We start from the raw sequence: 23,773 nt of genomic DNA on the forward strand, positions 1-23,773 counted from the left end.
TGTCCAAAAGTTCAGTACGAACGGTAGCGGATGCGGGCATTGTCGTCTTCAATCGAGAAACACTCCGGTCGCGTGTCTTCTTAATGTCTTTTCCCACAACCCTTAGCCAGCAGAACCCTTTATGCAATTGGGCCAAAAAAAGGCAAGCCCTCAAATTCTTTCAATTGTACAGTAAGAGCCGTATTGCAAACCTATCTCCTTGGGCGGAGATTATACTTCACAGTTTCTGGTGCAAAAGAATCAGCAGACAGGATGTCGTCACTTCCCACAGGCGGTGGCGAGTGAACGGAAGTTGGATCAGAAGATGGATGATCCACAAACGATGCAGTGCGAAAGCAAGGAGGCAAGATGGCCGTTTTGTCGGGCCTTACAACTTCCGGAACGGCCTCCGATACTCTCTCTCCACCGTCTGCCGTTTCGGGTACGTTGGTTTCAATGTCGGAAAGGGGTTCTGCGTCTTCTGTATTGTATGGCACTGGGTGTGGGATCCGTTTGGTGTGGCTGCCGTGGATCCAGTGGCGACGTCCTCTTACCCGCACCGCAGTCTGAGTGACCAGGAGCACCTGGTAGGGGCCCCTCCAACGTGGTGCGAGGCAAGACGCTCTATCGAAGGATTTAACGAGGATCCAATCCCCTGGTCGTAGACTGTGACCGGGGCCCTTGTACCTCACCGGCAATGCCTCTCACACCTGGTGATAAATTGAAAACAGGTTTTTAGTCAATTGGTTACAATAGTCGGAGAGAAGTACATTTTCTACAATGCGCAGCTTTTAGGCAAACCCCAAATATTAGCAGGTCTCCCCATTACCACCTCAAAGGGAGAGAGCCCAGTCTTAGTTTGAGGGGTTGTCCGCATTGAAAGTAACACGATCGGTAAGGCGTCCGGCCATTTTAGTTTGGTGCCGGCACACGTTTTAGCGAGCTTGTTTTTTATGATACCATTGTGTCTTTCCACTAATCCGGCGCTCTGAGCATGTCTGGCCGAATGGAATCGTTTGTCAATTTGCAATGCCGTACATATCTGTAGAATTACAGCAGCGATAAAATGCGGACCATTATCCGACCAGATAACTCTCGGCAAACCGAACCGTGGGAAGAATTCCTTTAACATGGTCTTTGCAGTGGTCATGGCTGTAGCGTTTTTAACAGGGAAAGCCTCGACCCACTTACTAAAGGCGCAAATGACCACAAGGACATATTTTAGATTGTTACATCGCTCCATTTCAATAAAGTCAAAGTGAATCACTTCAAACGGGACAGAAGGAGGCCCAAAGCTACCTCTTGGAGTTGCTGTCCCCTTTCCCACATTGTGTTGTAGGCAAATCATGCAATTTTGGACATAATGCTGGGCAATTTTTGAAATCTTATCATTTACCCAGACTTTCTCTAACATTCTCGTGATCTGTTGAGCGCACACATGTGTGGGACCGTGTGCCATGGTAACCATCATTACTATATAGGCGTTAGGAAGCAACTATTTCCCTTCAACCATGTCCACCCAACACCCATCATCATCGAGTTTCCCCAAGCCCTCAGCCCACCTCTTGGATTCTTCTAATGTGGCATCGGCTTGGATATCCCGTACAGACCCAACACCCTCATCCATTGCATAGGCATCTACAATCTCCCTTGAAACATACATCTCCGTGAAGAGATCAGAGGCAGTTTGTCTAGCTATTTGATCAGCGAAAGCATTCCTTTTCCCTACATCATCTATAATCTTGCGATGTGCTGCGCACTTAATGATTGCTAACTGACTAGGAAGCGCAAGCGCTGAAAGCAATTGTACTATCAGGGAGCCATGTTGGATCTTGGTGCCATGCGAAGTTAAAAACCCTCTCTCTGACCAAAGTCTCCCAAAGTTGTGAGCCACCCCAAAGGCATACTGGCTATCAGTATATATGTTTACTGTTAGCCCTTCGGAAAGCTCACAAGCTCGAGTCAATGCTATAATCTCTGCGGCCTGCGCAGAGTTATGCGTAATTCTCTTGGTCTCCACAATCGTACTCAATGTAGTGACTGCATAAGCAGCTGTGGATGTACCATCCAGTAGTTTGAAGCAGGAGCCATCACAAAACAGCTCCCCTTATCCAAAGGAGTGTCCCTCAAATCAACTCTGCCTTTGTATCTTGTTCAGTAGTATACAGGCAGTCATGTGACTCTTCGTCACCGCAAACAGTATTTTGCGGGAAAGGTAAGAGTTCAGCCGGATTAAGAACGCAGCCCCTCCTAATTTGAATGTGGGGAGCAAACAAGATTTAATTCATATCTTGTCAGTCGTGCGGAAGTGAGTTGTTGCGTTTGGGTTTTGTTCAATAGAATATCTATAGAGTGAGGCACCATCAGGGTTAAATCATGGCCTAGGACCATTCCCTCACTCTGTTTTACAGACGCAGCAGCAGCAGCAGCGACAGCGCGCAAACATCTTGGCAAAGCGCATGCAACAGGATCAAGGGCGGAAGAGTAGTAACCGCATGGCCTATTCTTCCCTCCATGTTCCTGCGTTAATACAGCCAAAGCACATCCATCACATTCATGCACAAACAACACAACACAAAGGCCTTCTCATAGTTCGGTGTGCCCAAAACTGGCGCCGAACATAATGCAGTCTTGAGCAACTGAAATGAATGTTAATGCTCCGTATTCCATGGCAATGGCGAAGAAATACCCTTCTTCGTCAAGGCCAACATCGGTTTTATCACTAGTGAGAAGTTTGGGATCCATAACCTACAGTAAGAAGCCATACCTATCAAGGCTCTAACTTTCTTTTGTGTATTTGGGACAGACATGCCAGAAATGTGTTTTATTCTTTCAGGTGTCAATCTTCTTCCCTCCTTTGACAGGAGATAGCCTAAATAGGCGACCTCCTGGCAACAATATTGAAACTTTTTGAGCGAAGCTTTGTGACCATGCTTAGCTAGATGGATGAGCAACAACACAGTGCCCTCTTTACAAGAGCTCTCAGAGTCAGCGGCTAAAAAGCAAATCATCAACATATTGAAGCAACGTACAAGTAGGGGGCAATCCAAGGGTATCAAGCTGCTCTTTCAAAGCCCTACTATAAATACAAGGACTCTCAGTATAACCTTGAGGTGTACGAGTAAATGTGAATGAGCGTCCCCCTAAGGTGAACGCGAACAAATATCTACTATCCTCATGTATAGGAATACTGAAGAAAGCATTCTTTAGGTCCACAACACTGAAGTGAGTAGCCGTAGCTGGAATCATGGTTAATATTGTTGTCACATAAGGCACAATTGGAAATTGCGGAGCGACAACTTTATTAATGGCACGTAAATCAATTATAAAATGAAATGGAATTGCATTATCACCTTTTTTGTACACGGGTAAAATCAGACTATTGCACAAACTTCCTGCAATCTCCTCAATCACCCCACGATGCACAAAATCGGAAACAATGCTCTTCAAAGCTCGCTCGCCTTCAACTGAGATCTTATGCTGTGGAATACGGGGCAGCTTAATTCCATGTTTCAAAACTATTTTAACAGGCTCAATCTGCAAAACACCGACATCATTGTCATCAACTGCCCACAAACACTCTGGTACATTACTAAATTCTGGCGGCAAAGGTCTAGTCAAGAATTGCGAAAAAGAACATTGCTGTGGTGAAATCGTCAAACGCACTCCATCAGAAGAACAATGAATTACTGCATTTAATTCCTTCAACAGATTCAACCCCAGCAAATTCTCTCCACAATTCGAAGTCAAGAGAAATGGACAGTGGTCCGTAAAGGGACCCAAAGAAATAGGTACCAGTGAAGAAACCGGACAAACAACTGGTGTGCCAGAAAACCCTACAGAAACATTGGTTTGCCCTGACAGTGGAATGTTTGGAACCCGAAAATGATCAATGGAGCACTTCTGTGCTCCAGTGTCTATCAAAAATTGATGTTTCCTATTTCCCACTACCATTTCAACGTAGGGACCTTTCTGATTAACGGGAATAGGTGTAGGTTCCAAACCCTGCTTCGGGCAATCCTAACGAAACAAAATATCATCAAAAGGAAGCTCTTCAGATAGATATGCAGCAGAAGGATGATCAAATATGTTTCTAGTATCCACACTCGAAGTCTGATTATCCTGTGAAAAAGGTTGTTGGGGATCCTGCGAAAACTGACCTCTACCAGGGCCCCCTACACCCGGGCGACCTCTGGATCGTCTACCCATATTTCCAAATGTGTTATTCGACCTCTGTCGAAGGACGGGGCATTGTGCACGCCAATTACCCTCCTGGCGACAATAGGCACACTGGTTAATATTCACAGGACCCAAGGGCGCATTCCCTTGTGGAACATACTGACCTCTAATCTGCGAACTACCCCCTCTGGGGCCTCTAACAATTTGCTGTAACAATATTTTAGTCTTCAAATCACCTTTTCTCTTCTCGACTCTATCTTTTTCATTATTGACACAGTTCTCGTAGTACTGAGCCATGTGCACTACTTCCGATTGGGATTTCGCCTGCCAAGCGCTCTCAGAAGACATCATTTGTGACTGGATGTCAGGCAGCAATCCACGTACAAATTTGTCCACAAATAATCTTTTCCCAGACTCTGTGCCTAAGTCTTATCCACTGAAATCCGAGAATACCTGTTCGAACCGATTAAAGAACTCGGTAGCACCCTCAGATTTTCCTTGGACACAGGCCGTAAGCTTGTCCCAAATAATTCTCTTTTCGGGGATTATAGTTTTCAGTTTTGTAATGATTCTGTCAGGCAAAGTTAGTATCACCTGAGGTGGTCTCTCACCAGCTGGCCTTTCTCCAATCAAGCCTAACTATGTTAGCCCATGTATCTCCCAACCCTGGTACATCGTCTATAGTTCTAACTTGTTTCCACAAATCTACAGGCAGGAGTACAGGGAATAGCAAATCAATGTCGCCTAGGATAAACACTGAGGACTGCAAAACGGACTCTATCTCTTTATAGAACCCTGTCGGATTTTTCCTAATGTCAGGAATAGTTTGTCTAATAGTATTCACTTCCTGTCGTGAAAACGGGACGTGAACAAACTGCGATACATAATGTGCAGGAATGTCCACAGCAGGTGTACCTGCTGCAGCATTAGCAGGAATCTCACCTTTGGGTCAAATGTCGGAGGAACCTCTCTCATAGGCAACTGAGATGTAGGCAACGCCGAACGCTTACTAAGCAACAGAGCTAAGTCAAGCGCTAAAGCAGTTGAAGAAGTGTCAAGTGAAAAAGCTCTCTTATAAATGCTCAATAACTCTGTGGGACAACTAACCTTTCTCTTTAAACATTCATCCTGCAGGTACTCTACCATTACCTGTATCACTTTCCTCTGCATTTCTAGCGTATATTGACTGTATGTGTCATATACCTCAACTGGAGTTATCGATATGTCTGAAATCCATCTAATCGCATCTTTTGTACAAATTCGCGCCTCCTCAGATGTCGATTTACGACACGGAAGAAATCATTTCTGTACATACATACTTTCTTCTTCGTCATCCTCATTCCGTAACCTTTCCAACTCCTTTCTATACTCAAATATCCTCTCAACATGCTCATGTACCTTCTCCACAGTGTCTCTTGAAAACGCTAAAGTATTCAGGTCCCTCAACCCTTGTGGGAGGTCTGCATTATTTAATTTACCCCACATTACACATAAATGAATCCCTAAACCTTCAATGAAAACATTTTTCTCAGGAAAATTATCCATATTAGAAAGTGTGGCAAGAACATTAGCTCGATCATCTCTTTCCATACAATGCTTAGCCCATGCAAACAAATCCTGTTTCTTTTCTGTAGGAACAGTATTACGAGTAACAATCCTCGACCCCGCACCCTGATCAACTACAAGCGGTACAGAACTACTTGGGAGTGAGGGTGCAGGCAAATTCAATGGAGGTACTATTACTGGTGCAATGGGAAGAGGAAGAGGAGCAGGTGGAGGAACAACAACCGGAGGAATAGGAACAACAGGTTGAGCAGGAAGAGCAGGAATAACAGCAGGAAGAGGTACAGCAGGAGGAAGAGGAACATACGGAGGTGGTGCAGAGGCACCAGGCCTTCGTTCATTTAACAATTTGTCGATAAACTCATCAGAAACATGAAGATCTTTAGAAGGATAGATTTTCTAAATACCGAGTGAGAAAGCCCTGTCCATATTCCTAACAGACTCAGACTGTTTGTCCTGATCATATAACAACGCCTTTTCAGCATTTGTTTTATGACGGCGCACATGTTTTTCCCTACTTTTAAGCTGCTGCAATGCTTCTCTTTTCCAATTTTGCAAAACATCAAATGCTGCAGGTCTGGCCTTCTTTTTTAACAAGACTGACTCTAAATATTCAATACGAGGGATCTCAAAACTACCATTGACTGGCCACTGAAGTTTGGAGGCATGTCTGGTTTGTCTGTGCCAACTTTTAATAAATACTACACTTCCAATGCCATGCTTACAGTACATAGTACATGCCGGTGATCCATCCTGTGGTGCCGGACGGCTAAATTCCAAACATTGTCTATCGCTGCGGAATAATGCCCTAAAGCAGCTAGACAATTTCCCAGGCATTTCTCAAATACTCGGTGTTACCTGGTCAATAATTGTGTCTGCAGATACAATGCGCCAAATTCAAATTGTCAGGGTTAAATTAAGAGTCGGGTAACGACTCACCTGACCAAACCTAAGGAGGACCGATCGGTTTAGAAAGGACTTACCTAACAAATTTTACCTTGTGTATGGTGATTTCGGCAAATCTGCCCGCCTCAAAAAATTGACCCTCGTCAAGATGCCGTCTCAGACCACACGGCTATCGTCCAGGGAATGGATCGTGCAGCGCTGTTGAGGTGTCGTGTCTCGTTCAGTCGGGCCCGTTATGTCACACTGTCCGATCCCGGTCCGATAGCGTGCGTCAACCTTCAATAATCCGGCATCAATCTTGAGGGTCCCTATTCCGGGCGCCAACTGTGAAAACAAGGAAATAATATGAGGCAGGGTAACCAAAAAGGAAACACACCAAACACAGGTTACAAAGGAACATACAAAGTACTTTATTTTATACTGAATCCAGTTACAAAAGAACAGAACAAAATTTAGATAGCTATCGACCCTCAGTACAACACAGCGAACTCCGGCGTGGTTCGGTGTGCTCAGTGAGTGCAAATATTCATTGAAACAGTCAGGCTTTTATACATTTCTCCAGCCTGTTGTCCAGCCTTTCTTCAGGTTAACCATTCCATAAATAAGTTACTGCTCTAGGGTCCCTTGCCCGGTCAAATCTAGTTCATCTTAGGTTTATACATTAACAAGAAGAAATGGTAATAATGTATGCTCTAGGCCTAACATCACAATGCGGGACTTAATTTATACAATATAGTTAAGCAGGTGTTATCATTCAATTATAGATCCGTTTCGGTGATACAGGTAATCCATTGCACACAAGTCAGCAGAAGGACAAGGGGCCTCATTCCGAGTATGGCGTTAAGGGATAGCGGCCACCGGTAACAAGACCGGTGGCGGTAATCCCTTACCGCCATACTCCGAGTTCCCTCTGCGCCCTCGCCCTTAATGCCTGCTTTGAGCAGGTGTTAAAGTCGAGGGCGCAAAGGGGCCTCCAAGCCAATAACGGTGACCGTAATGAACGGTCACCGTTATTTGCATCTTCCCCATTCCCATTGTGCCCTATGGGGGCTCATTTGGGAATGGGGAAGAGCCTTGGTGAATGGGGAATTACCGCCCCGCCATCCTTGGAATGGGGCGGTGATTCCGCCATCCACCAAGGTGCTGCCGTTCCGGGTACGGCGTCAACCAAGGCGTTAATAGCGCCATTGGTTAGCGCCGTACTCGGAATGAGGCCCAAGGTCTCAGCTCATGACCCTAACAAGTGGCCTGCAGGCAAGTTATAGATTAGCTGTACAGAGGTCATGACAATCAAGTTCTGTTCTGAATAACATAGGCTACCATTTTAGCTCACATGGTGACTTTATAGAGCAAGAAAACCTAAAATGGCGGCTTGACCCAAAATGACAGTTTACATGGTTTCTAAGGTCAGGACCTTGCAATGCGAGTTTATTCACATGTAGTTTATAAGCAGCTTGTTAGCAGCTTGGCGTAGACCAATATACATATATTCATAGCAATAGAAGGCACGATATAATTTCTAGTTTGACACAAGCACCTAGATACCTCAGGGTTAGGTGCGCTATATAAGTGCCAAAATAAATAAATACATAAAATAAAGGGGCAGGCAGGTAGGTGTATGCGGTTCTGCGCTTCGGTCAGTGCCGGATGCGGCCAGAGGGGACAGCAGAACACGGTCTTAGAATCAGGACTTTTGATTCCACCGCGATTTCGGCCGGCTCTGCCACCCGCTGATGCTGGAGGCTGGTGATAGGGCCAATCAGGCTTGATGCATCTGGAGGCTGGGCTGAGGGCTGCAACACAGCATGATGAGGATGAAGCCTTTTCTTGTAGCCTTTTCTATTGCTACTAATAACCTAGCCAAGAGCAGGGGAGGCCAGAGATTGCTATGTCATTTGCCAGGACATGTGACTTATTTTTTTTAGAATGGGATAATTGTGGAGTTTTTTAGATTTTGTTCAATTTCTCTTCGTTTAAATGAAGCATTGATAAAGTTATTGATAATCAGTGTTCAGGCTGGTTGCCAAAGTTGGAAGACTAGCATTCCAGGTCCCAGGCTGTGGGGCTGAATTCTTAAGTGTGTTGATGATTTCACTGGGGTGAGCATCTCGAGCTGGTATGACTTTGCATTAGGAAATGTAAGTGGTGATGGTCGAGACTGTATTGCTAACAGTCTGTTGTATGAGCATCACTCTGACAAAAGCTAGTTTTGATTGATGCGCTTCTGTCTTGAGAAAAGGACCTCATGAAGGTTTGGCTGCAAGTGTCAATGCGAGGAAGGCGGCAGGGCTGGAGGGCTTTGCACCGGACATATAAGAAATTGAGACGTTGAAGCTTCCTTCATGGCTGTATTATCAATACAAAGTCACTGGCTTTCATCGTTGTACGAACCAGGCATGCAGCCTGTTGCACATGTGAATAAAACAAGGAAATGTTGTGCAGTATAAAGTCTGCATTGTCTTTTAGATATTAATCAATTAATTGTGGCCTTGTGTTAGGTAGGATTTGGCTTTAAAATGCAGATTGCCGGTCAGTGTTAACAACCCAAACAAATGGACATTGTGTCTATTAAAAAACAATAGAAAAATAAAAGAGACATTGAGGAGGACTGTTTCCATGAAGTTGCTGCCTGCTGGGAAGAGCACAGCATGCAGAAAAACATGCACAGTGAAAATGCAAGTGAGCGCACACAGCAGGAGAACACGCCTGCAAGTGAGCGCACACAGCAGGAGAACACACCAGTCCTGGGGCAGACTCACATATTCAGAATTGGCAGCTAGTTTCTCTTCACCAGGCACCCTGGAAACGCTAGGTGGAAGGGATGCAATACCCTTGTCTTCTCCCCCCCCCCCCCAATAATCTTGTGCCTCTTTTCTCAACCATTGCCACATTCCTGGACATCAAATAATGACATACTCCAATTACTGAGCGCATCATTTTGTCAGTGGATCAAGCAGCCACATCCAAATGGCAATCTACCAGGATCGTAGACTAACATTTAAAAAGGTAAATATTGAAACAGTGCTGTTTTTCATAACTTTTTCTATAGTTTATTAAATGTAAATGCACTGTTTTATATAGCACGAAAATGTATTGTGTCGGTTTCCAAGCACGCTGCATGTTGCTAGATACCGAAAGTAAGACACAGGGATGTCAAATGATTTGCTCATAAATTGCATAGGTTTTGCCGTCATGCCCATACACCCACCATCCATAGACTTCAATGGGCTCGCCCTCCTAACCATTTGACTTCCCCTTCCTTAGCATGTTAAAATATAGGACATGGTCACTGTCAAGATCACCCCAACCCCAAAGAAACTTGCCACCATTCAATGATCATATCATGCTCTCAGAATGGGTGCTTCATGAAACAGTGTCCGCATTTCTGGATGTGCTCTAGACAGATAAAGGCAGGGCTCGAGTCTAGGGAACACGCGAGGGGATGACGCCTAGCCACCTTTTTCAGAGGGCGGATCCCGTTCCTCCTGCGTGTTTGAAGATTTGGAAAAGTAGTTTCTGCCCTTCTCTTGGTTTAGTGTGCCCGGCCTGTTAAAAACTGTGGGGAAGCTGGGATCTGAACCAAGAATGTCAGGATTTGGGGCGAGACACTTACCCACAAGGTCTGCTGAAGAGGCCTCTGAAAAATCATTGAAATACAGCGTTTTAGGGCTAACACGTGTGTGTGCACATTTTGTCAGCAGCATCATAAGAAATGCTCCTCTCAGCGTATTGTTCTCGGTGTTCATAATAAATCTTCTAAGAGGCAAATGCATTCTTCCATTAGGAAAGGCAAATTAAACGAAATGTGCTCATTTTACTTTAAGATCTGCTCACTTGCTGGACATCACTTTCCATTATATTTATTAAGGAGTCCCCCCACTTTTTTGTTAGGGCTTGTGCCCTGGATCTATCCAAAGGGGGCTCTACCCCTAGAGGTGCTAGATATTTTCTGTCAAGGAACACCCAAGTGCGTTTAATTTAAATAGGATTTGTGTCAAAAGTGGTTCACTTTATGTTTTACATTGGTTTACTTTTTTACCCATAGGCGTCGTGTGAGATTGTTTCCCCTGCTGCCAAGGGACACAATACTGAGCTAGCCTCGAGCTGTATCATCGCTGACTCATGTGTTCATTGGGCAATAAAGTGGCGAAATCACCACACCTACAGGTCACCTGCAGGCCCGGGTGTCCGAGCACAGGCAGCTGCTGGGCACTGTGATTGGCTGCTGGCATCTCCAATCAGATTCCAGCTCTCCTTACTGTGTTTTACTACCCACAGTGTGTGGCATGTGCTGCAGTAGGTCTCGGATCCCCGCCCACCTGGCTCCTTTACCTGCCTCGCCTCGAGTAAATTGGTTGTCATGGCTAGAAACTGGCAGAGGACACTGATTCTGCTGGAGCTCGTTAACACATTATGTACTTCGGGTAAATTAGTATTCTCCTGTACAGAGTGTTTAAAGGTCACCCCTTAGACGCATCAGTGTTACTGCTTTTCTCTCTTCAGTTTCGCATCTGACACAACATGTACCCAGTGCTGAAAATGGAAATTAGTAACTGTGGGATCCCAAAGGCCACGGGCTGTGGGAGAGGGAGGATGGAGCGGTTAGGAGAGTTGGAACTCAGGAGATTTTTCTCACCACTAAAACAAATAAACATTTACATTTCATGAGATGAATGAATACACTACTAAAGAAAGGCACTGTTTCCTATAATGGTGCAAGCAAATTAGAAAAGGTGCAGATCGTTAACAAGGTTGTTCTTGAATATCTTCTGCAGAGTACAATCCTGATAGATATAGTCACACAAGTATCTAACCAGAAGTCCCTGTAGCTGAGTGGGTAAATCACTCGATTTAGGTCCGAATGATTCGAATTCCAGTCTCTAGAACAAAAGTAGATCAGTTACATTTATTGCCAGAATAGTTTTCGTGAATCCGAGACCCGTGGAGATACTTTTGGCCGGATCTCGTTTCAGGGAAAATCCGGCCATATGACCAGTGCTGCATGTACTCGATCTTTCAAAATGCATGCTGTTGCTTCACTCTCCTCTGTGTGCATCGAGTTGTGTGGAAGAGGAAGTGCACACTCCATGTTTACTTCCGGCGTGTACGCAATGCAAATGTAGAGAAGTATACTCTGGGTGTGTAACTGGTCATGTTAGCATAGGCGTAGCCAGGATTGTCTAACAATTGGGTCCGGAAGCTAATGTAGTTGGGCCCACTGCAGTGGCATGAACATCTGTAAATGCTCACTCAGCCCTGCTGAGTGGGCCTTGCCCGCACAGGACCAACCCTGTCTACGCCTCTGCATGTTAGTAGTGCAATTTCACAAATGTGAATAAATAACACTTATTTTGCAAGGGTTTGGGGGTTGTATCTGTGTGTTTCAACAAAGAGAATGACTGGATACAAGACAGGATTGCGTTCCATCGTGCCGGTCTACAGAATTTCACAGAGCTGTAAGTGGGAGGGGGCTCTAACAAAGTGGCGTGACCTATGCTCTGGGCTCAGCCCAAGTGGATAATTGGCTTAGAAGCGGGGTAATATTTGTACAGCCACCCCACTGTTTGTCAGAAGGACCGGGACTCACTAAATGAAAAACACCATCGCTCTCCTTTCAAATTTCAGATTCAATAACACATAGGCTGAGCAGACAATAACACAGGTCAATCAAGTTAAGACCAGAATTCCCATATGACACTATGGAAGGACATAGCCCTTTCAAGTGGGCAAAAGGCAACATGTCTACAGATAAAAACTAAATAAATCAACATGCACACTTCCCTGTGAGGTGTAAAATACACACAACTGTGTGCAGTTATACAGTTGCAATATACATATCCCTCTGAAGTAAGATGATTATAAAATACAGATAGGTAGAACAACACAGTAACACTATTATGACATACACACAGCTGTGCAGTAGCACTCCTGGGTGTAGATGGACTCATAGAACACACCTTTTATAGCACACACTTGTTTGTGGGATATAAATCTTGTAGCACACACATCCCACCGCAGCGACTCTCACAAAGACATCCGTTTGAACAGTTACATTTCCATAACATATACACATCCGTGCAGTGTGGCATTATAGCCCACATACAGTTCGATGGGAGGAGGCTATTGGTATCCTGTGGTTCACCATCCCTTCCAATGTAGTGAATTTGGGGTATGGGCACCACTAGTGGCGGCTGGTGCATTTTGTCACTGAAGGGGCCTACATGTGCTGCGAATGTGAGCAACCAAGTGTAGCGACGGAGACAATCAAGCAAACAGTATTTCTGAGGGGGTGGGGATGGATTGCAGGGTCCAGGAAAAGTCTTCTAAAATAATGAATTAAAATTGTGCTTTTTACAATAAACTGTATGTGAAAAACTGGGTAAAAAGTCATACAATTGGTTTTATAAAGCAACACATGAACAAACTCCGATAGCCGTTCACCAATAATGCAAAGGAACATTTTCCAACCCTACTCTACATGTACTAAGAGCATCAATAGCAGGATTCACAATGAAATTGGCTTGTTCTGGTCATTTAGACATCTTGGTTACATAATATATAATATGACAGAAGTGGAGTTTGTCACTGGAGATAACTGCACAGGCCCATAAATGCATACGAGTTAGCGAGGCAGGCCATACATGAAACCAAGAGATGCATAGTGAGACCTGTGCTTTTTAGGTATGGAAAAAGGAATTACATTGTCACCATTGGTGCAAGCTCCCACCCAACCCCGCCAAAAGCTGTGGCTGCTAGGGATTGGTTGCAGCAGATGTTAGCTAGTGAGTGGAACCCTTGTCCTACCCAGACTTGCATCTCAAACAAACCATACAACTCTAGGCTGATGAGTGTAATTCCCTGTACCTCAGCACTCTTCAATACCCAGTGTGGCAGGCCCTTGGAAACAATGTTCTCCTATTTTGAAACACGAAAAAATAATAAAAACATATTTGGACCTGTGACTGGGAGTGTTTAAATTGGAAAACTTTACTAATCAACTCTTATACAATGGGGCTGCACATATTATGCCTCTAAACAACTAGTAGTCGTCAAGTAAACACACTGTTACTGCTTTATTAATAAAATTACAGAACATCTTGGAATCAGAATATTGTCCTTCCTATGTATTTTGAACACATTCACTTGTTCAAACGCCTTTATATATTCCCCAGAGAAGACTCCTTTGAATTCACATTTATGGTGATATTTCACGACATATTTTGGAGGGGTTGGGGTGCTGTCCACTGTAGTAGTGTACTATATTGTGTTGATTGTACTGTATTAAGCCACAATGAAGATTGCCCATGCTAACTGCACTGGTCAGTCTTGATTCTATTAAAGACAAGGAGGCGAGCATTATGCTTAACTCTTGAATTTGCCACCAACACAGCAATTCAACATTTTTAATAAACTTTTTCAAAACAAATGTTTCTTTCTGCTTTCAGTAAAGAAATCTTTAGTTTAAAAGTTTGTTTCTCTTTCCAGAGGCTCTATATCGATCTCCTACAAATCCCAAGAGCCTCCTTGTAAACAGTAGTCCTTCCTCCACCAATCCGGTGCCTGACTCCCCTATAAGGACTCCCAGCACAAGGTTCCTTCCTCTTTCTTTGTCTGCAAAAAAGTCTCAAGTCTGAATAACCTTCCAACTTTAAATTCCTCCTCGAGGCAACTGCGGTCATGGCTTGCTATCCATATGGTCCAACGGGACAACTGGGATCACTTTTGCCTTAGCTAGCGATGCTTTCATGCGGGTTTCTGTTCATCTCCTGCGAGAGACACAAAATAATGTAAGGGAGGGAATGCGATGTTCTGACTCAATCTGAACAGTTTCATATTCATTACAATGTCAATCTTAATTCATCTTTTTCGCATTCATTTGGGTGGGATATAATGCTCGCCTCCTTGTCTAATAGAATCAAGACTGACCAGTGCAGTTAGCATGGGCAATCTTCATTCTATGACAAGACGGAGGCGAGCATTATGCTTGTTCAAAGCTTTGTACCACCCTACTAGCCATTTCTGACACTGGCTTAAAATAGAAAGTCTTAAAAGTAGATTCTGAGGACCAATCAGCTGATTTCATGATGTCTTGTAAAGACACACCTACAGAAAAAGCTCTAGAAGCCATTGCGCCTCTAACAGAATGTGCACCAAAAAGGGTTAAATCAATGCCTGCCCACTGCATCACTTCTTTCACCCATCTAGCAATTGTCGCTGTAGCTATAGCATGATGGGGTTTTCTACGCGCAATTAGCAATTGAGTGACGCCTTGCAGCCTAACCAGCGCTGTAGCAATCTCGTAGTCTTTAATGCACTGCGCTACACATAGCTTTTTGTTTTCGGGAAAATAGGGATAGGAAATCACTCTGGAATCGGATTTCATTCTTTGCATAATAGTAAACGTAATTCCTTCAGGATAAAAGATCTTTCTGTCTATCTCTAATGCTTTTACATCTGAAACTCTCCGGCATGCTGTCAGACAGAGTAACATCGCCAGTTTCCCTGAAAGCTGAGATCTGGATAGCTGACTATTTTCTGGCCATCTCATAAACAACTGTAGGACGTCACAGATGTCCCATAAGGTAGAGTATTTGGGCTCCGGCAGCCTCTTTAATCTAATCCCTCTCAGTAGCCTGTGGACAGCTGGGTGTTCTCCTACTGGAGCTCCTTCCACCCTGTCATGTCCTGCGGATAGGGTGGATCTATAAACTCCCAGCGTCCTGTAAGCACAGCCTTCGAGAAATTTGTTAGCTAGGAAGTTAAGGACCTGTACTACAGGTGCTGAAACGGGATCCAACTGCAGGTTTCCGCACCATCGCGCCCAGGCATCCCATGCCGAACTATAGTTCCTAAAGGTGGAAGGAGCCCAGGAATCTCTGATACAGTCTGCAGCGATCTGTGAAATTCTTGGCAGTTCCCATCTCTTCCTGAAATTCTGCATGCTATGAGATGCAGGGAGCCCGCCTCCACTAGAGGGTGATAATGGCCGGATGGGCTGAGGAGGAGGTCCGGGCGATGCGGGATCTTCCTCGGAAAATCCAAGGAAAGTTCCATCACTACTGGAAACCAGGGCTGAGATTTCGAAAGGGGGACCACTAATATCAACTTTGCTTGGTCTCTGCGAACCTTTGCTAGAAGTCTCGTGATCATTATGAAAGGCTGGAACGCGTAATTAACTGCTCCTGTCCACGACTGTGGAAACGCATCTGTTCCCACTGCACCCGGGTCCATCCTCCAACTGAAGTAATTGGTTGTCTGCGCATTCAGTCTGGATGCAAACAGATCTGTGTGTAGGGTACCCCACACTTGGTTTAATTTGTGAAAGACTTGGGGAAACAGTTTCCAGTCACTGGAATCTGTCAGGTATCGAGAGTTCCAATCTGCTACGTCGTTCTGAGCTCCCGGAAGATATTCTGCTGCTACTGTTATCTGATTCTGAAGGCAAAAGTGCCAGAAGTCTTTCGCTAGTTCTGCAAGCATTCTTGATCTGGTACCACCCAGTTTGTTTATGTATCGTACTGCGGAGACGTTGTCCATCTTCAACAGTACGGAGCACTTGACTCTGCCCTTGGTGAAAGACTGAACCGCGAACGAGCCTGCTAGGAGCTCGAGGCAGTTTATGTGCAGATGTAATTCGTCTTCTGACCATTTTCCTCCGGTCTCTATCTGACCACATCTTGCTCCCCACCCTGCTCTGCTTGCGTCGGATTCTATTATGAGCTCTGGCCCGTCGCCGAAGATGGCGCGGCCGTTCCAGACTTCCATGTTTTGCAGCCACCAGTGAAGCTCTGAGATTGCTTTGCTGTCTAAGGTTATCAATTGATGGTAGCCCAGACCTCCTTGCAAGTGTCTGGTCTTTAGCCTTTGAAGGGCTCTGTAATGTAGGGGGCCCGGGAAGATGGCCTGAATGGAAGCTGCCAGAAGCCCTCCTATTCTGGCTAGGTATCAAAGTGAGATGGTCTTCTTCGTTAGGAATGACTTGATCTCCTTCTTTATCGCTCTCACTTTCTGGTTCGGGAGTTCCAGTGTTGCTTTTACTGTGTCTATGATAAACCCTAGGAATTATATTCTTTTAACTGGCTGTAATTGAGACTGGTCGAGGTTCACCAGGAATCCCAGTGAAGATAGTAAGGTGAAAACCCAACGCACATCGTTGGCTAGAGAGCATTTGTTCTGGGTTAGGATCAGAATATCGTCTAGATAAATTATGATCCGAATACCTCTCTTATGGCTGCAGCTACTGGCCTCATCAGTTTGGTGAAGGCCCATGGGGCTGAGGCGAGACCGAAAGGAAGGCATTTGAAATGCCACACTTCCCTGTTCAAGCGGAAGCGTAGGTACCTGCGATGGGCTTCTGCTATAGGCACTGTAAGATACACGTCTTTCAGGTCTAGACGTGCTAGCCAATCTCTTTCGCGCAACAAGTCTCTGAGAAGATGGATTCCCTCCATCTTGAAGTGATTGTACTTTAGCCATTCGTTTAGGTTTTTTAGATTGATAACTGGACGGACTTTTTCTTTTCTGTAGACGAGGAACATATTGCTTATAAACCCCGGGGAAGACTGAGTCTCGTGGTCTATCGCATCTTTCTGGAGAAGCTTCACTAGCTCGCTCTGAAGAAGCGCTGCTTCCTGCACTGATAGGTATATCGCTTGCGGCTCTTGGCATTGAAAGGGGTTGCCTAAAGAGTCTATGCGCAAGCCTGCGGCGGCGTTTAAAACCCAAGCATCGCTGGATAATGTGCGCCAAGCGTCCAGGAATTGTAGGGTCCTGCCCCCAACTTGCACACTCGAGGTACTCACCACCAGTGGCGCCTGCATGTCTGTAGGATCCTCTCTGCCTGCGACCTCTCGGAAACCTCGTCCTGGAGGGGAGGAAGGCATCTTGTTGTCTTCCCTCCCAATATTGTGCTCTGTGACCTTGGGGCCTGCGATGATAGGAATATCGACCGGACGCTCGGCCCCTTTGTCGTCCGGTCCCAGCAAAAACTCTTCCGGGAAAGATTCTTTTAATGGAGCTCTGCGCTTTTTCGAGGGCTGAATAGGTTCCCACGATTTGCGACATCTTCGCAAAGGCTTCACCGAAAAGCAGACCTTTTGCTCCTTGCCCTGCTTCATACGACGCTAAGTCGCTTAGTTTTGAGTCCATTTTTAGGAGCACTCCTCTTCTCAGAAGAGAGGGCGCAGTTGCCATTACCCAAGAAGTACAGGGCTCTTTGCGCCCAGTTTGCTAGGACTAGAGGATCTATGGGGGTCCCAGTGTCCTTGGCTTTTCTCAGCCAGATCCATACTTTTTGCAAGTGGACCCGCTAAATCCAGTACCTTGTCTTAGCACCCTCTCCACGCTCCATCTACGCCCTTTCTAATGTCTTTAGAAACTTTTGTTACAAATGTGACCATCTTCGGGTCTAGATCGGGGGTCTGCGATAACTCGTCAGGGAGGTCTGGGCGGGGACATTCCACTCTCATGCGAGATCTTACTTCTCTATCAAGTGGTTTGCGTATATATGTTGCGCCATGTAGAGCGCCACTTTCAGGGAAGGTATCCACTCAGATGATTTTGGATGCCTAATGGCCTCCGGATCAAACATATCGTTCGTGTCCTCCTCTTGATCTAGAGTCTCCTCTCCTGCTGTGGGGTGCCCTGGAAGGTCTTCCTCTTCCCTCCTTCATCGTCGGGCGAGTAGCCCTCGTCTATGTCCCCTAAATTATTCACCCATGGGGCAGGGGGTCTGGGCAGACATTCTGCTGACTTTTCCAGGAAGGCCTTTTTCAATCTTGCGACGGGGTCGTCTGTCTTGTGGGGGTCCTGGTCAACCCTCCTTTCTTTGCTCGGGGGGGTCAAAGAGACTTTGCTCTTCCGAGCCTTACACCCCTGCTCAACCCCACTATGAGGGTGTCCAGTCGACGGGCCTTCGCCTGGGCTAAGCGCCCTCTTTTTCCTAGGGGATTCCTGCTCTTTTTGTAATATCCATGCTTCAAGCATGTCAAGTCTCTGAGCAATAGGTTGTACTCCTTCTGAAACTGCTAGTGAAAGGGATTCACCCAATACTTTTTTAAAACTGAGAGACAGGTCAGTTTCTTGAAGAGAAGGTTCCTCCTCCCACTCTTCCTCGGTAATCTCAGGAGTTGTAGAATGTTCCCCTTCATAATAAGCCATAATGTCCTTTAGTTAGCAGAGCTAACGTTCTCTTTGTCGACTGAAAGATCAGGCTCACGAAATGAGGCAGCCGTAAGACTGCAGGCCTTCTGGAGTCACGTAAGAGTTTCCTCTTTTTATTTTTTTTTTTTTGACTGCTACTTGCAGCTGTAATCGCACGTGCTCCATGACAGAGTAATTTATTTATTTATTTTCAGTCAGAGGGCACTCCACGCAGCTTTTCTCCACTCGCTCGCAATCCTAATAAGAATGCGGGAGGGGCTCTGGGGAAGACGGGAAGGTTCGAGACCTACCGCTTCCCCAGGGTCCTAGCGCACGCCTGCCGTGCGCCGCGCTGTGGAGCGGGCCGGATGCCTCTCACAGGCGAGAGCGCCCGTGGCTCCGTCTCAACAGCCTCCCGAAGTTCGGGTTAGTTCTATTCGTAGCGCGGCTCTTCCGAGCCGCTTTAATATGATTTGGAACGAGCGCAAGGGTGTCGCTCTATATATACACTCGCAAGAGCACTAATCATGGAAGAAATATAATATAAATTATAATATTCAAAACTAGATTTTTTTTATTTTTTATATATATACGCTGCGCACTAACGTTCAATATAGTCGTTTTACTCAAATTCAGAAACGAAATTAACTCTTTAGAGTCACATTTATTAGAGAAAATAAGCACTTATCTCTTATGTTGGCAGCAAAAAGAAAGAGGAAGGAACCTTGTGCTGGGAGTCCATATAGGGGAGTCAGGCACCGGATTGGTGGAGGAAGGACTACTGTTTACAAGGAGGCTCTTGGGATTTGTAGGAGATCGATATAGAGCCTCTGGAAAGAGAAACAAACTTTTAAACTAAAGATTTCTTTACTGAAAGCAGAAAGAAACATTTGTTTTGAAAAAGTTTATTAAAAATGTTGAATTGCTGTGTTGGTGGCAAATTAAAGAGTTAAGCATAATGCTCGCCTCCGTCTTGTCATAGAATTGGAATACGCCTGAACAGATCACTCACAAATGGCTTGTGGTGTCTCGTGCCTTTCTGGGTACTCTGCGTTATACGTTGCATTTTGTGAATTGTGAAGGCTTATGTGCCAATTAAATCTCCTTTCATGCCCATAAGTGATCTTATCTACCAAGTTAATATGAAGAATCTATGCCACCACCACCTTAAAAATAGTAAACTGCATTAATAACATATACCGAAGCAGCCTCCCCAGTATTATTTTTATTGTTGGGGTCATTTCTTTTTCTAGCCCTCGTGGTGTGGCATTAACAAGGCTTTTGGCACACTTACACGATTACATTTACAACTTTCATGGAGCATTATGCAGTTGCCACATACTACCGCAGTGCCCACAGCACTGGAGACCGTGCTAGAAGACAGGTTGGAAAGAGGAGGCTGAGTGCTCATCCACAGTTCTGACTGTCTCAAATTTGATTCCTGATAGGGACAACTCAGCCTGTCTTCCTCCTTTCACCCTCGTTCATGAACAAAAAGCTAGTGAGACAGGAAAAATATCAATTAATAAGTCACCACAAAAAAAATACCTTTCCTAGGCACTTTACCCCAAAAATATATAATGTGGCTTCTAGAAAAATGGCGCAATGCCAAAGCATGCCACTGAGCGCAATTAATACATAAAGTGAAAAAACTAAATATGAAAGTATTACATTTTTGTCAGAACTGGGTGGTATCCAAACGAAGCATAGTAGCAAGTGAATGGCATGGGGTCCTTAGTTTTTTGCAGACAGCCAGGTTACTCTCACGTTATGGTTTTCTGATAAATGTATGGCACAGGCTCATCTCTACAGCCTAACATTTGGAACATATTTCGGTAACGCTGGTTTGAAAGCTTCAGTGCTGCCCTTGCCACAGCGTCCTAGGCTCCCCTGCCAGTCTCCCCTGGCAATCTTTCAAAGGCCCGATATCTTTTCAAGCCCATAGTTTCTTCCCGCCAGTACACACACGCATTACACTTGCACACTCCTAAGTGTACATATACTGTACACTGCAGTCATTCACATGCACAAACCTTTACACAAGCATGACCAGTCGGACACAAAACTTCTCGCATGCACATACTCCCTTCTTTATACTTCCATCACAGTTTTTTATTTCCTACTCTTACCTGATACGTTCCGCCTCAGCGCAGAGGAGTCTTTCTGTCACCAATCACTGAACCGGATGGCCCACCCCCAAACTTCACACACATGGAGGAACCACCAGACTGGCTAAGACTGCTGCCACTCACGAAGATCACGCTGTTTGCGCAAAGTTGGAGAGACACAGAGCTGGACATCCAACGCCCTGTTGGTCTTTCAATGCTCATATCTACGACATCTACGTAAGCCCTTCAATCTCTCTCTACGCAAAGCAATTGCGAAGCGAGGGTGGCGCCCCTGCACACCCCCACCGCCAGTTTTTTCCAGGCAGCAATGATTAACAACAGGCTGCATGTGCCCACCCTCTATATTTTTTCTTCAAAAGCACCACTGTGCTTTAGCTAAGTGGAATTTGAAATATGTGCATTTTGAAACAAATCGTACATCTTGTCATCTAGGCAAACAAAAAGGGAAGTCTCCGCCCCTGCGCCCATTCATACCAGCCGCCACTGGGCACCACCCCGAAAACGGCAAGCTAGCGAAGCCCTCAGTTGTAGTGGTGGACCTAGGATACACTAGGCAATTGGCTTCCCGTCACTACTTTCTTTCTGCTCAGTACCTCTAAAAAAGCCTGGATTATGTACAATATAAGGTACCTTCCGCAGACCTAGGGAACACAATTAAAACATGTTTTATTGCCGAGATGATTCATTGTCCAAAAGGCAAACAGGCAGTTGTCAGCATTTAATGTTTTTAAAACCATATTCTAAAAAATAAAAACGTAATAGGGACCCAAGAAAGATGCAGAAGCAAGCTAAAATGTCAAGTGAAATCGATCATTTTTAATAACTCGAGATCCTCAAGTCTCTAGAGCATTTATATCATGGCATCAAGTCTTAAAAAAAACTGTTAGATAAAAAAAAAAAGTAAAAACAAGCACCCCTGCTTCATTGGAAAAGTATGATGCTTAAAATATGGCATTTAAGAAAAACGAACCACAAGTGAGGAACTTAAACTTTCTGCACATGCTTCAGGGACACAAAGGCTCTTTTTAGCAAACTAAATTAAATTACAAGTGTAAGGTGGTTCTCCCAAGGAAAAAGGGGTGTGTCAAGAAGCTACCTGTAGGAGTCCTGGGCGAGGGATACTACACCTTACCGCACACATGTGAGTTTGTGGATCCAGGGCGGATGGTCTATACTTACCCTGTGAGCAGTCCAGCCCCACTGGCCAGCTGCCCTATGATTGTACCAGGTCAAATGAACAGTCACAGTCTGATAACTCCTTTACATAAAAAGAATAATAATTACTACTCAGGGTTCCCAAATTATATGCCAGTTACCACCTCTGGTAGTACAATTGCTGAACAGTCTTATAGTCTTACATTTGCCTCCAATAGTTATACTTCTCATTTACCCCAGTATGACACTGGAGGATAGCAGTACCCCTCAAAATGGGATCCCACTACAAAACTGTTTACAGTGGGATGACTAAAGACTTAAAATCTCATTTGAATAAACACATAACTGGTTCCCTTTAGGTGGGAGCACCCCCAACACATTCTGTAGCACATATGGTAAGTAACCAACTGCTTTGCAGCCAATCAGAACATATGCTAGTAAAAATTATACAAGAGTTAACAAACTAACACTTTACTTTCACTGTCAGCCAGGTTGGCGCGTGATATATATATATATATCACTTATGATAGCCCCACCATTATTTCCCACCAGTGTTGCAATGGTAATAGGGATTACTCTCATATGGTATGGTACCCGGCAGACCCGTCTTACTACTTGCGAGGTACTTGCAGGAAAGACTTGCCACATAGATAAATAACCATTCTTTACATCATGGGAGACATTGGTGAGTGTGGTTTTACACAGAGAATTTAACCCTCTTTCCCTTCATGGGATACTTTGCCGAACATTGGGTTGACATGTAAAATAAGTAAACTCTCTTTCACTTCAGGAGATCCATTGGCGAACATGGGTTGACCCATAAAGTAAGTAAACCCTCTGTCACTTCATGAAGTACATTGGCACACCTGGGTTGACACATTAGATAAGTAAACCTTCATTAACTTCCTGGGGTAAATTGGCAAAACGTGGTTTAAAACCTCAGGTAAAAAAAAAAAATACTCTTTCACAGGTTGGGGGCCCTTTCCCAGAGACGACCGGCTAACATTTACGCCCTCTATTAAGGTGCGCACTCCACTCCAATCGATCCCTCTGCACCATACAGATCCCCTCGCAATTGGCCACCTCCCCCGTGTCGAACAAAAAACAACGAGGGAAGGGGACAGAAGGACTAATATGCAATGTCGAGCTGAGGACCCTGACGCAAGCTCAGAGTTCTGACAGAAACTGACAGACCACTTTCTCTACCAACGTACCGTACCACCCGTAAGAGAAACTCCTACGAAAGTCCCCCTATCTGGGAGGTTTTCTACCTTACCCCTTCTCTCTCTCTCCCCTTCTCTTACAGACCACTTAACTATAGTATATGCAATAACCAGTTAACCTGAGTATTCCCCTTTTTTCGCTCCGATGTTCTCTTAAGTAATGCTGTAACAGGAAATAAAACATTGCCAAAACAGATTGTGAAGGCCAGGCAAAACACTTTTCTACTTCTCACGGGCCGCGCTATGTTGCCAGCTCTGGAGGCTAGCTCTCCACTCCTACCTCCTGTCTCAGGAAAATGGGGAAAGGCAGACTTGCGTCTGGTACCGTCTGTCCACTAACAAGTGAGGCACACTCTCATGGGAGCAGCCAGCCCGAGCTGAGCTGTCTCACTACCACGCCGGACTCTATATCTATCCTGCGGAGGGGAGAGCGCAGGCCAGACAGGAATGCTCTGGGGAACCTCGTCAGCACGGAGGGCCGGGATGCCCTACGCACTC

The 23,773-nt window shown here is 45.1% G+C and overlaps 1 protein-coding gene across 7 annotated transcripts in view; it reads right to left on the reverse strand.

Annotated features, from left to right (window-relative positions):
* PER3 (period circadian regulator 3) overlaps positions 1-23,773 on the reverse strand; it is a 494,927-nt gene that overhangs the window by 406,546 nt on the left and 64,608 nt on the right. The window lies entirely within an intron of this gene.

Source organism: Ambystoma mexicanum, chromosome 8 (genome assembly GCF_040938575.1).
Source record: "Ambystoma mexicanum isolate Mex_15411 chromosome 8, UKY_AmexF1_1, whole genome shotgun sequence".
NCBI lineage: Eukaryota > Metazoa > Chordata > Amphibia > Caudata > Ambystomatidae > Ambystoma > Ambystoma mexicanum.